The following is a 15,230-nucleotide window of genomic DNA, read 5'->3' as shown; positions in this document are numbered from 1 at the left end:
TTAAGAGCTGAAATGTTGGATTATTGAATGTGACATGCAGCAGCGACCGTTTCAACCCCTGCTGAATCTCACCTCCTGAAAACTCACCAAACAGGAACTTAATCATGAAGCTACAGGAAGGTCAGAGCCACACAACAAACGCAGACTGAAAAACAAGAAGTCAAATGAGGAAACAGGACTGATCTGCTGACTAAAAGCGATAATTTTCTCACTTTAAACACGGGAACAGATGAAGAAAACCTGCATGCAGGAGCTTGAAGCAGCCAATCCGAGAAGGGAATTACAAAATTAGAGAGTGAGACATGAAGAGAGCGTGAGCCGTCCACGTGCGCTGCCAGCAAAAATATATATATAAAAAAAACAACACGCATTTCAAAAGACACATACAAATTATATAATATACTGACCTTTCATGCTACAGCAAATTTTGAATTAACACGCATGGAGGGGCCAGATCAGTCTCCAGGCTTGTTTACTGCAGAGCGGAGGGTCAAAAGCTCATTGAGCTCCAGGCCTGAACGATAAACTTCACATGACTCATGGAAGTTTTTGCAGCCGTGACACATCGCCGGCCTTTTCCTGTGTCTTACATCCTTATCATTGTGAAAGTGAAGAGGTTTGTTTCTGTTTCAGCGGGAACTGAGTTTCCACGTGAGCAGTGGGAGCATGAAACCCTTTCAGGACGTTTTACGGTCTGTGTGTTGAGGGTTGAACCGAAGACCTTCAAGAAGATCCCGGTCCCCTGTCGGTGCTTTGGGTTGTCTTCTTGTTTCCACGGCAACGTTTTGAAAAAGATGTTTACTGTCTCTGTCGTCTCCTCACCACGACTGGTTCCAGGAAAGCTTTCAAAAAGTTGTGATTTTAGTGTAAATCAACCTAAACATTTATCTTCTTGACCTACAAAGATACTAATACCACCATCAGAACCATTCAGGTCTGAGGAACAGACAGAGCACCAAGCTCTGTTCCTGTCTGGCAGCGATCGATATCTTTATGTACAGGTGAACTCTGGTTTTGATCGGAGGTTTCAGCGTCAGACGGAAAAAAAAAGGATTTATGGGATGGCCTGGGAACAGGTTGGTGTGAGATCATGATGTGGATGAGCGGCTCTGATGATGAGCAGATTAATGAATGTAGAGTTTTCTGACGCGCTGCCAAGGACTTGGTGGGCCAGAAACAGACAACACTCTCAGAGGCTCTGGCCTCGTTTCTGTGTACTTTGGCTTGTGAGTACACAGCACTCTGCTTTCTGCAGTCAGTCACTCATTCATCCAAGTGTGTCAGCCTGTGTGTGTGGGTGTGTGTGTGTGTAAGCTGTACCAGTCACCAGAGTTGTAAAAAGTAACTGTCCCTACTCATTGTTGTCTTTCTTCAGATATGACGACTGTAAATGCAACATGAAACAAAGATAAGGCTGAAAGGAGGGGGTGAACTCTGACTTCATCCTCTCATTCATACACCTCTTTTTTTTTTAAACCATCCGAGAACTGTGTTGTTCATGAGGCCAGATTGACTTGTTACTTGTTTACTTGTTAATTGTACTTTTTTTTGTTTTCTTTACAAAAAAATGCACTCAAAGATTGAAACAAATTTCTTAATTAAGTAGTTCTGACATTAAAGGTGCATTAAGGAGTTTGCACGTTTTATGCGAAACAGCGCCCTCTGCAGGCCTTGGGCATAATGCAGCTTAGTGAAAAACTCGTGCCTGTGGCTCACGTGCACGAAAGAGAGGAACTCCTTCCTCGCTCGATTAGTAGCGCTCAAGCAAGATTTAAGTTTCTTCTACCTGGTGGGTCTGTGTGGAGCTGTGGCAGTGCTAGAAGCCAGTCTGTTCTTACTTTCTGGAAGCTCCTGCTCAGTTGTTGCTCACTAAGCATCTGGCGGAGTAATGGCGGACAAAACGAAACTTAACCAGCCGGAGCGCGCATTACGTCATTCCTTTCAAATTCTCCCAAAAAAACTCTGGTGCCGGACCGGCACTGCAACTTTCAAGTGACAATTTAGCGCTGTTAGAGGTACTTGTAATGAATATGTCAGGGCACATTGTACACAGCACTGAAAATGTGTAACATATTTATGGTGGAAAATAAGTATTTTTAAGGTTGTAAAACTCCTTAAGACCTTTAAGATACAAAGCTTTGAAAGTGACTGAAAACAAAAGAAATTAGAGAAGAATATAAAGAAATATATCAGCATAGCATCACACGTCCTCCTCCTCTTGATATCACTGCATCCATGCCGTGAGAGGCATTAAAATAACAATCAAAACTCAAGCTGCTTTTTAAAAACTGATGGTTCCTGGTGAATATAAACTGACAGAATTCCACATAAAAACAGAACGCAGCTTCACCGATCTCCTTTTCAAGACAACAACGTTTAATAAAGAGTAAAGCATTTTCTGTCTTTTATCAAGGAACTGGTCCACAAATAGATTTTCAAATATGAGTCAGCACTCAAACTGCAGGACTTTAAACCAGCCGGCCATCATTTGGGTTGATCTTAACCTGCCTTCACTGACAGGTTAATGCTGCCACTGCTAATTGCGTTCCTGCTTTGTGCCTTCATGATTAAACTGAACGCCTGACAGCCAATCATCTTCCAGCGTTCATGATGACGACGGCTTCATCAGCAAACATGGAAGAATCGCTTTCCTCTCATAAAGGACGTTCAGCCGCCGGACGGCCGTCCGCCTGAACAGCAGAGATAAAGGAAACGGTGAACATTGGTAGACGCGTTGCTGTGAAGGCAACTTTAAAGAGTCACTGAGAATCACAGTCGCAAAGTTTTTCTTTTGAATGTTTTTTGTATCAAACTTCAAATTTTCATAATTCAAATGAAAATTTGAATTCAACCTTCATATGGGAGACAGTGGCTTGAAATCATATTGCTTCTAAAAGAGATCAACTTAGAGCACTCTACTATTAGCTGCACGACTTTTCCAAAATGAAACGGTGATGCTGGTGTAGTTTCTGTGCAGGGCCATAAGTGAGTCCAGCTGGTTGTTTTTGTCGTGAAACCAAGGCGTAGCAGCCGCCGTCCAGCAGGAGAAGCAGGGAAAAAGGCGGCCGATCCGCTGACTTCCAGACGATCCGATTCAATGATTCTTTAACAAACCAAGAGCCAAAACTGTGTCACATCCTGACCTGACGCTAATGAGAAAAAAAGAAAACGCGATCAGAAGGAACCTTTTACTGTCTCTATACCTGTAAATGACAACGATCATGAAATTAGCATCCCGTATTAACCAGACAATAGAGCATCTTCCTGTGACTGAACAGAACTGAAACCTTTCATTTTCTGTAACCTCCCAGGAAAGTTCACCTCGTCTGAAGCTGTGAGGTGAGATCTGCTCCGTTTGCCTGAAGAAAACCTGAACTACAGATTTAAAACCAGGTTTTATGTTTTATATCTGTTTGCAGTGGAAGAACAAACTTCTTAAGAGACTACACTAATATCCTCTAAATGGGGTAACTGAGAAACATGCGTTGAAATGAAAAACTCGATTTCCACCAAAACAGGCAGCAGTGAGAAGAAAGACCATCAAGCAATAAAAAAAAACATGATAAAACCATTTCTGTAGACGTAATGAGCCGAACGGCAACTCGGCAGCAGCTGAATGGAAGCTTGCGGGTTATTGACCTGCTTTTATACGACACCCTCCTAAACTCTCTTATCGTCAAGATGAGGACAACGTGAGGACAAGACACTCTGCCCGGGGTTACCTTATCAGGCTCATCTGTTTGATCACATTGAGCAGGAGACAAAACTAACACCGACTAACAATATGGAGTCACTGATGGACCAAACGAGGGAGAGAACCCGGTTTAACACAGAAACCCCCGCTGAACAAGACTGGATCCAGGAAATGGATGAAACCATCATTTGAAAGCCAGTTTTTTAATTCTTTTCCAATGACCACCATTGAAAACTGATAGCAGGAAGAGAAAAGCGTGAGAGACTGTGAATCACAGAGTGCTTAAGCAAACGCTGTCCTGACGATGTGTTGAGACCTGAGGCGAGCCGATCGGGGTAAATCTGCCAAGACTACACAAAGAAACGATTGTGAAATTCAGATCTGTATCGTCACTTTCAAAGAAGTGATTTTCATCTGTCTGACTGACATGTGAAAACCCGCAATGTGTTGGTTTTACCTCAGTTCACTATGATCTTATTTGTATAGTGACTAATGCAACAAGGTCTTCTGCAAGCACTTTTAGAAAAACCAACACGGAACGAAAATCGCTAACAGGAAGGAACCTGCAGAACCAGACTCAGAGGAGACTTCCTGCAGAACCAGACTCAGACTAGGCGACAGACCCAATAGATAAACAGAAATTGTTCAACAATAGTTCTACTTTTTTGACCCTCTTCAGGTTCTAAAGGATTTTATTTTTATTCTCTTTATTAATTCCTCTGTCAGGCCTCTTTAGTAAACCTGAAGATCTCACGCTGTAATTATGTGCACTGATTGATCAGTGGCCCCGTGTTTTCCTTGCATGGCGTTTCTCAGAGCTGATTGGCTGTTGCTGACAGGTTGTCTGAGTGTCTGACAGACTGAAAGAGTTTCTTCTTTATTTATTTCTCATCCAGCTGGATGAAGCGGACTCGCCCCGAGGGAATAAATGAAGAAGAGATGTGGAATTGAGTTGTTTGGGACTTTAAGCAGGAAGTATTCGAGAAGTTCGCTGGTTTGTGCCGACATCGGCTCTTCCAGTTGGATCGTTTTCATGCTAACGGGGAACGTGAGCCGGGTTTGGACCGGGAGACGGTCAGTTTCACCCTCCTGATGATGTGTTGTTGAGATATTTGTCCTGATGTGGAAGCACCAGCGTGATCGGCATCGCCTGTCAGCCACCATCTGGAACTCTTCACCACCCCGGGGTCACGGAGCGCCGGAGCTGATCTCAGCTGACCGTGGGTGACGGCAGGTCACATCCCAGAGAGGAGGAGATTCCTGGTGGGACGCTCCACCATCGTGTCCTATCATTACTGACCCAGAGTCTCAGGTCATGACCATCAGTTGTTTACATTTTGTTCAACCAGCAAAGTCTTTAAAAAAAAAATATATAAAAATTTTGGAAATGAACTTTTTTCAGGTTTCCTTTTAAAAGGCGTGAAGGAAGCGAAGTAAATATCAGGGATTCGCCGATCGGGTATCAGGTGCGATGCTCGGCACACCACTGCCACGATGCCTGATTTGTAGAAATATTCATACTGTGTTGGAAAACTACAAAAAAACAAGAGTTCAACACACTTCTAATCATCAGCTCGACACTGAAGCAGCACAAGCGCCTTTCTTTGTAGCCTCTTCTATAACTGCTCCCTCCGACTCCTTTTTTTTTTTTTTTTTTGTCTTGCTACTTTACCCTAGCTTCAAAAATAGCCTGTTTACTGAGACGGGCCAAATCAGATTTGTCTGCTTATGCAACACAAAAGCAAACTCATTTAACACATTGCTCACCTTAAACAGTCTGAAAGAGGTTGTTCCAGATTCAGAGGAGTCACTCAGCCTTCAGCATTTTCAGCAACCTGCGGCACTCCGGCGTGGAGATATATGAACTGTCCTGTGTTACTGTGGAGAGCAGTCCATCACAAGCTGGGAAAACAAAGCGGCGGCTCCAGAAAAACAGTTCGTTCACAGTTATAATAGCATTAAATCAGCGTTACACTGTATTTCCAACACTAACTTTATACCACGAGTTCACATTAACACTTGATGGAGTGATTTGTGATTAAAGCAACACTGATTCTGGCTTTGACACTTTAGAAACCACGAACAACTGAACTTCTAAGTTATCTGAGACGCATTTACAGCCAATTGTGCGTCTCTGTTTTCAGTAAACATGCCTGTGTCAGACATTTGGCTCCGTTTACTCAACAGTTTCATTGAGAACGCATCATTTTTTGCATTTTCGTTTCAGGAAAGTTCCACGTTCCACACGGTGAACGAAAATAGTAAAACTCTAGTGAAACGAGAATGCAACACTTTAGAGTTTGAGTTGAAGGATTTAGGTGTAAACGGGTCTCAGTTCAGCTGGTAGATCACAGCAATATAATAAAGCTACGTACTGAAGTGAAAAAAGTAAGGCAAGCTATTCTTAGATTAAAAAACGGTGTGAGGTGTTTGTTATTTTTCTGGATGTTAGTGAAAGAATTTTCAGTTCTTTCGGAAGAGGTAAGCAGTTTTCTAGTTTTTCCTTCTTCACTTGCTTGGGTTGGACTCTCCGGCCACTTTTGACCTGCTGGCCTTACTTTTCACAGCTCCGATTCTGAGGTTTCCTGAAACACTCCTGTCAGAGTGAAGGAGAGGAAAAGCCCTCCCCTCTCGGGCGAGAAGCGCTCGTCCTTCGCGTTGTGTGAATCTGGCAGCAGGGACTGTTGTGTGTAACGCCGTGAACTGACGCAGTGCTCGATGCGAAGGTTTCGCGGCGCTCCGTCCAGCATCTGCTGCCATCTGTCATCGCCAGATTCCTCACATGATTTAGGCTCAGCGGTCCTGACATGTGTTAGATCTCCACAGCCCGGCGGCACGTAACGCCCGCCGGGGCGGAGCGGGAATCTTTTCCCCGAGCAGGACCGGCATCCGTGCATCCCCACTTCACACTGTAAAAGCTACAGAAGCTAGCGGCGAAGTTAAGACGGTAAAAACCACAGAAAACTTTGACCTGAGCATCTTCAAACAATTCAAATTTATCAAAACCAAAGAAAATACATGAAACTAAAACCATCCATCCATGGTTAGCACTCCAGTCTGAAGGAGTTTGCACGTTCTTCCTGTGCCCCAGGCAGAATCCATAGACATGCACGTGACTCCAAAGTGGCCCGTCGATGAGGAATGTGAATGTGTGTGTGTGTGTGTGTGTGTGTGTGTGTGTGTGTGTGTGTGTGTGTGTGTGTGTGTTCTCGTATTTCTATCCTTGTTGGGGCCAAATGTCCCCACAAGGATAGCAAAACGTGGAACAACGTGCCTTGTGGGGACCTTTTTCCGGTCCTAAGTAGGAGAAACAGTGTTTTCTTGACCATGTTGTTGTTACTGAAAAAAGTAAAAGTGCAAAAACATTTCTTTAGGGTTAGGCTTTGTTGTGGTGTGGGTTAGGGTTAGGGTAAGGGTCAGGGTTAGGGGCTAGACATGAATGGGAGTCAATGGACGGTCCCCACAAGGATAGAAATACAAGACTGTGTGTGTGTGTGTGTGTGTGTGTGTGTGAGAGAGAGAGCGTGTGACTGTGCGTCTGCTGGATTGGCTCCGGCCTGGAATGGATCAAGCAATATTGACGGAGGATGAAGAGAAAGTCAGGGCTCAGTGTGTCCTCTGTGGAGCCACATCGCTGTAATGTTCGGTGCATTTGTTTCTATTATCCGCACGCTGCTGGCTAATACACACAGCTATATATATAGGAATCAGCTTACAGCACTCATTGTTACATAAGCCTATAAAACGCACTGTAAGTCCAGAGTCTGACGTAACCGGACGCTTCCTGCAGCTGAATGAGTGTTTCAGACCAGAGTCAGAGTCACGGTCTGACCTGGAGGAAACAAGCATCCAGTCCCTTCAAACAGCTCAAACACCTCAGCTCGTCCAACTCTCCCAGGGTTAGACGGAAGCGGGAGGAAGATGTTCTATCTTCAGAAGACATGAGAAGGTCGAGAAAGAAGAGCTGACGGTAAAGTTCTCCAGGAAAATCAACAAAGCTCATTTTAAATGTACTGAATTTAATAAAAGAGGAAACCTGTGTTCACTGCACAGCCGGAGACGAGTCTTCATCATCGAGTGTTGAGAAAAAGTCTATTTTTGAACATGATTTGACTGACACCGGTGACTAAACAGGAAGTTAAGAAAGCAGCAGGATAAACATGTCTGACAGTTTCAGTTCTTCTCCCCGTCTCTGGATCCAGACGTCCGCTCGCTCTGCCGAATTAGCGGCGATTTATTTTTTTCAGATTTTCCCTGGTTTGCAGTCGAGATAATTGCCTGCTGTTGAAATCAGCCGCAGGAAAACAAACGTCGCCCGAGCGTTGCAGCGATGAATTAGAGATGAGAGCGAGCGAGTGACGGACGCCAGCGCCTCTCGGCTTCACTGACGGTTGGAGGATTAGGATGATAACCCTGGATCTGAGGCTGGATGAAGGCTCGTCTCTGCTCAACATGACAGCAGGGATCTGATCTTTATAGATAAGAGTAAAATAAAGGACGGAGCAACATCCAAAAACCCATCTAACTAGTTTCAGAAGATTATTTAATGCATAGAAGTCTTTGAGAATCCCTGAATTGAATGTAGAAACATGAATTGTTATTGTTATTAGTAGTAGTTAGTAGTACTAGTTGTTTTGCCCCCGTTTAAAAAGGGAAACAATCACACAACAGCACATCAGCTGAGATAAACTCCCAGCATGCACTGAGGAGAAGCAGAACGTTACTGTGGACATGAGCTCCTGCTCCCCACAGTGAGACGTCCTCCTGGACGCCGTCCAGCCAGCTGAGTCCACCTGAAGCCTAATAGCCGCCTGTTCCTGTTATCACACAGAGACAGCAGCTGATGGTTCAGGTTCTAAATAGTAATCTGTTACTCTGTTACCTACTGGCCAACCGGAGTCTTCACTGAAGGAAGTGAACAGAACTCGTTTTTAACAATCAGAACACTTTCTTGAGAATTTTTGTGTTGATTTCAGTCTTTCTTCTTGTATTTATTGCTCTTAGCTATCAGGTCCAGCAGAGGACAGACTGTCTTTCAAAAGAAAATATGCCTTTTTTGTTTCAGAAAAGTTTCACATTTACACGTCAACATTTTGAAAACGGCGTCCGTTTGCCCTGAAGCATGTTGAAGAGTGTCCCAGCCTGCTGGAACTGTCCGAAATCCAGATGAACTGCTACAGCAAACAGAAAAATGTAGAAATTAAACATATTCAAAACTCATTTGGGCTTTTAAAGTTGTATTTGATGTCCCTCTCTCATTTATAAAAGAATAAGCAAAATTAAATGAAATTGCTCATGACAACGAGGCATTAAAACGGTTCAGAATTCACAACATGTTGCAGCTGCTTGTGTGTTTGGTGTTGAGTTGTATGATTAAAGTTCCTCAGGTATTTCAGCAGAGAATCCTCGGTATTTTTCTTCGGAGCAAACCGGTCTGCTTCACGCCGAGGGGGAATAATTGGAAGGGAGCATCAATGTGAATCCTGGAGAGCTGGTTTTCACAGGGTGTCCTGCCTGAAGCCACACTGGAGGAAATACCAGCGATTCGTGATCCCTGCCGAAAACCTGCCGGTGAGGCTGAAAGCCACCGAGGGATTCTGTACTTTACTGAACGCATCTGTGAAGACTGTCAAACAGAAGCAGCGTGGCAAATCGCTAACGCAGAGACAGGATCAGAAAGAATATCACCTTTTATTGTTATTTTTTTTTAATTCGCCCCTCTCGGACTGCGGCCGTGTGGAGACAGATGGACTTGAGCGTCCAGTGACCTCCAGTCGTCCTTCTGGCCTCCAGAACTCAGTCCAAAGTTCTGCCGTGGAAAAAGACGGTTCTCCCTCTGCAGCTGTAGAGCTCGATCGTTTTCCTCTCTGATACTTTGTTCTGAGCTGATTTGCTTGCTGTGTGTGAACTGGTGTTTGTTTATTCCCGGAGAGCGCACAGCATTCCGCCTGTTTGCTTTAGGGATTTTATTTTTGGAGAAACATTTTATTAATTTTTTTTTTCTACTGCTATTGTTTGCTTGACTTTAGCAGGATTCTCTCCAATTTCAATGCACCTGATGTTACACGTAAAGAGAAGCATATTTTGGCTTTTTGCACAGTCAACATTGGCTCAAATGAAAAAACTCAAAAGCCTGAGAGCCTGATAAGATTTTCACACACTCCTCCTCCTCACACATCTCCGTGGGTTTGACTGCAGTCGGCTGTTTCCTGGTGCTGGCCGGCTTCCTTCACAGAGCCTTCAGAGCGGTTTGGTGCAGCTCTGCGTCTTTTCCTCTGCTCGGTTTGGGTTAAAGGCTGCGGTTTGAGACATCTTTACATCACGTTGTGCCAAACAGGGACGACGAGGGAAGGAAATGAGGTTATTGTGAGAGGCAGGCAGGGAAAGTTCATTCACCAGCGTTCTCTTGGTCCAGGCTGGTCTGTGTGCAGTTTGCACATTACTCCTGTATATACATGGGTTTTCAAATGTAAGTTTTCTTGGCTGGGCATATTAACTATATCTTTTTCAGTGTTTCTGCTGTTTCCATGACAACGGACACCGTTGTTGCAGTGTAAAAGTGAAATTTTTTGAAAGGAAGAAGTCAAAACAATGCATTTTCACTGGAAACGTTGTCGTGTAAACAGAGCATCACTACACTGGCGTGGCCACTGGGATGAAGCCGTGTTTCAGCAGAAGAGGGGCGGTGGTTACAGCGTTGTTTTCTGTTATACAAGCCTCTGGACAACCAGCCCTGAACCGTTAACGGTGCGTTTCATGTTGCCTGCATCACATCAGCGGATTAAAAGTCAGATTTCCACTTGCTTCCTGCCTCTCCGGCTCCCGGTGAGTCACTGGATGCGACGTGTTCCCGACATGAGGAGGGAACAGTTATGTCACACATCACCCCGAAACAGCTGGAGATGAATTTCTCTCCTCGTGAATCATCCCCGCTGAGGTGAAAATTGTTTTGCAGCCGCCTCAGCGGCACGCTGAGCGAAGCTCAAGAGAGGAATTAACTCCTCAGGTACAAATTTTGTTTTTAATCCTCCTGCTGTTCATCCTCCGCTTTGTTTAGGTTTCAAACAGGGAACGAGAGCTGATCAGGCTTCTAATCTTCACCTTTTTTTTTGCAGCTCTGAGTTCATTAGTAACTGAAACAAGCTGTAATAATAATAATAATAATGATAATAATTAATTATCCAGGTGGGCGGGGCTTAAAGGATTCCGAGTTAACTGAACTTCAAACTTCACAGACAGAACGCTGAAACAATGAACAAAGATATCAGTCCACTTCATGTTTCGTTATCTGAGCTTTTTCTCTGTCTATTCATCTGCGTGTGTGTGTGTGTGTGTGTGTGTGTGTGTGTGTGTGTGTGTGTGTGTGTGTTGGGGAGGGGGCACGTGGGAAATTCCAAGAAATTGGACTCAGATTCATCCGACTTGTAGGTCAGCCCTTCAGCCACACTGCTGCGTCTTTGAACTGATGAAATGCAAAACCACACACACACACACACACACACACACACACACACACACACACACACACACACACACACACACACACACACACAGATTTATTTCCACAGCACCAGCGAGACACAAGTCAGTAAAGCTCTTCCTGAGGACCCGAGGGTTCTGGAGGCTTCGATCTGACATATACCCAGAACTTTGCAGAGCAGAGGTCAGAGGTCACACAGGCATTCGTTGACACTGATGTATAGAGCTGTGTGTCATCTGCATAGTTATGACAGGAGATGTGATGTTTCATGATCCGAGCCAGACAGAGCAGGTAGACCAGGGCTGTCAAACATAAGGCCCACGGGACAAAACTGGCCAGTGAGAGGCTCCAATCCGGACTAACCATGAAGCAAAGCGTGAAAAATTCAAAGAAAATATTGATTTTTTTTTCAAAACCGGGGACAGACAAGACTGAGACCTGACCCAAGAAATCAGCCATGGAAGCTAGCAAACCAGGATTAGCCTCAAGTCGTGCAGTCGGGGGGGGTCTGGAAGAGCATGCAGAGTCCAGCAGGTAGAGAACATTTTACATGTCACTGTATTTTGCTCCAGAACGTTTCAATTTTATTTTAGGTACTAATTGCTGAACTTTTTCAACAACACACACTTTTTAAAACCTAATACTCTGTGCAACAACAAAGAAACTTCTGTTTAAATTTGAAGGTTATTAATGGCTGTATTTCTGGTTTCCGGTCAGAAACTGGGCTGCATGAGGCTCCTCAGCTAAAATGAGATGAGTAACCATAATATAGACGTTTACTAAAAGAGGCCCTTGAAGGAGCCTTGAGGAACCCCGCGAGTGATTTTCATGGCTCAGATTCAAAATGACCTGTTGACAGTTGACAGATTTAATCCAACCTCACCTTGAATAAATCTTCCCTTTGTGAGGCCTGAGTCGTCTCTTTCATTGTGTTTTCATCGCTCTCTCTGCTCCAGCCGTCTGACTCAAACTTTCAGAACAATGTAAACAGGTGCAGCGTGACCTTCGGATGACCTGTCCTCGTTTTTCCACACAAAGTTTCCACACTTTGGACGTCACCGTCACAAAGCGTTTCCACCTCAAAGCACCTTGTGTGTCAAACTGAAGCCTCTGCAGCTGTTTATTTGTGGCTCAACTCCATGAATTAACAGCAATAAAAGTTACAAGCGTACACGTAACCTCACAACACACACATAACACACAGATCCAGTTCCAAAGGGTGGAGTAAAAGTCTGCTTCCAGACGGAGTGTTTCAGGGACAGCTTGATGAATGTGTGCCAGACACACGCTTGCCCGGTGTCGGGTCACAGAGGACCTGCAGCGGCTCTGAAGACGACATGTCTCAAGGTCAGGTGGTTTGAATCGGCTTGATAAATTCAGTGATCGCACCTTAAAATTTCATGATTCAAAACACTGATCGAGGCTGAAGCAGATCCGGGGAAGCATTCAGAGGAAGGAAGGTCACTTCCTGAACAGATTGAGAGATTATTGAACAGTTAGACTCACATTGAGGGAACTTCAAATATCACACACATGCAGAAACTCAGAAAACACACACAGGCTCAGGAAGAACATGCAAACTCCACACAATTAAAATCCTGGAACAAAATCCCTCCTTACAATCTGTCTGTCCCTTCTTTACCCTGGTTTCATCCTCTAATCCTGACAGAAACAGCAGAAAGTCTCCTCTGAGCCTGGTTCTGCAGGTTCTCCTCTGAGCCTGGTTCTGCAGGGTTCTCCTCTGAGCCTGGTTCTGCAGGGTTCTTCCTGTTCTCTGTCTCCTCTACTCGCTCACAGAATTGTTGGCTTTTCTCTGTAAAACAGCCTTGAAATGTCTGAGTTGTATTTTGTAGTTGGACTGAATCAGATTTATTTGATCTGCTTTCAAAGAGAAAAGCATTCTGGATGAGAGGACTTCATCTCATATCTGTGAGCTTCTGATTATGTTCAACAATTTTATTTTTGTTGCACACGGCTTCTTGGCAGCAGAGTAAGAAAACCCATACATAATGAGTCTTTGTTCTGTGTGTGTGTGTGTGTGTGTGTGTGTGTGTGTGAGTGTTTGAGCTGATGTTGGCAGCGACGGGCTGACAGCAGCCAGAAACAGGCCGACGTGACCGTCAACAACAAATGGAGCAGCAAGTGTCGGTGGATTTTCAACATTTGTCACCGAGCAAGGCAGACGAGACGAGCGTTCAACAATTCTGAGGCCTGTTCAACGCAGCGCCAATCCAACGGGACGCGTGGTGTTCACCTGACCACAGAGGAAAATAACCAACCAGTGGATTCTTCTCTTCAGGTTGACGGACTGAGGAGGTGAACTCCTGCAGTCGGACTGGCGCTCGGCGCCCGGAGCAGCGAAACGTCGACAGGCCACTAATACATGTGGGAAAGAGAGGAGGAAGAAGCGCCGCGGGGCTCAGGCCTTCCAGTGGAGGAATCGTTATGTAAACAGATGAACATCTGAAGAGTTTCGCTGCAACGTGAAACCTCCATCAGCTTTCAAGAGCCGCTCGGTCACCCGATACTGCCAGGAGTGAATGAAATGAGATCAGGAACAACGGGAGACACTCACCGCTGCACTCCGCTCATTTAGATAAAACACTCCTCCAGCCAGCCCGGAAAGTCACTTGTTTTTAAATGATATTGAGTGTGTGGACTTTGTTTTTGTTCCCTAAAGAGAGAACTTTACCGAGACCGTGCTCTGCTTTTCAAGCACTCTTCAGCTGCAGCTCCACAGTGAAGAACGGTAACGGCAACCGGCAACCGGCAGGCCGGATCCTGCTGCTCCACATGTGTGCCACGTCCACATCCTATATATATATATGGAGGATAAAATGTATTTTGAAAGTGCATTTCTTTTTCCATTGGTCTTCATTGAGTTTTATTTTGAAAAATGCGTCCATCAGCTTTTAACTCTGTCAATTTTTTTTTTTCTCTTGAATCATTAAATCCTAGTTGAGGTGTTTTTACAGATCGTCCCGCTGGTCCGTGGAACAAGTCTTTTGTTCAAAACTGGTCTGTGGTGCAAAAAACGTTAGTGATCACCGTTAAAAGAGCTGTAGTCGTCAGAGATTATTGATCTTATCGAAAACTTTCGACCCAGGGCTCGGTACCCGTCCCTGGTCACCATAGCAACAGTCCATACGAATGTCCGTGTTCTCCTCTGTTAATGTTTCGAGTGCATCGTTCTCTGCAGCATGTGTGAAGTTTCATTACAAAAACAAACAGCAGCTCCCACTAGTGGCCCAACATGGAAATGACGTGGTTTTCAGATTTCCTGCCACTTCTGTGGAAACAGATTTCATTTTCAAAACGTTTCCATTTAAACACAAACAAACGCTGAAACGATGCATTTTCACTCAAAACGTCTTGACAACAAGGCCTCGGTGAAACCATGAGAGAGATGCTCTTCAGCGTTCACTGAAAACAGATTCTACTCAGACTGAGCTGGGTGAGCAGAGAGACAGCAGCTTTGTAACCGTGTAAGGAATAATTTTTTAAAAAACACAAACTCTTTGCATCAGAGACAAAATTACAGGAAGTGCTCATTACTAAATGGCACAAATCGTTCAGAAGATTGAAGTCTTTTCCTCTCGTTGAAATAAAGTTGAATTTGTTGTTTTATCAACCCTTCACCACCTTAAAACTGGATATAAAGGATCTAAAGCTCTTTGAGCAGAGCAGGATTTCAGCGCTGGTGTCGTTTATGGGTCACGTTGTCAACATGAAGAGATGTGTTGAAGCTGGAAACCAAACTGTCCTTCAGAGGTTATGATTCAGCAGAGGCTGTTCTCTGTAACCGTGTTGTTATTTTGTCGGCCGAGGTTTTCAGTTACACGCTATCCTCTTACCGCCAGTTGACAGGAGACGTGAAAGTGATCCACTCCCACCGTGTAAGAACAGGAATCAGAGAGGAGAGGAAAGCGGCGAACAGGCGGTTTCACTGCCGTCAGTCGGCCAACGAGAAGTTGTCCTGATAACCGGGGTGAAAGGACGCGCCGGGTAAACGTATGTGACCCAGTGAAACGCTGCTGAAAGCGCCGAGTCGGGAAC

This window comes from Salarias fasciatus, chromosome 5 (assembly GCF_902148845.1).
Source record: "Salarias fasciatus chromosome 5, fSalaFa1.1, whole genome shotgun sequence".
NCBI lineage: Eukaryota > Metazoa > Chordata > Actinopteri > Blenniiformes > Blenniidae > Salarias > Salarias fasciatus.
The sequence above is the reverse complement of the archived record's forward strand: the minus strand, read 5'-3'. Positions refer to the sequence as shown.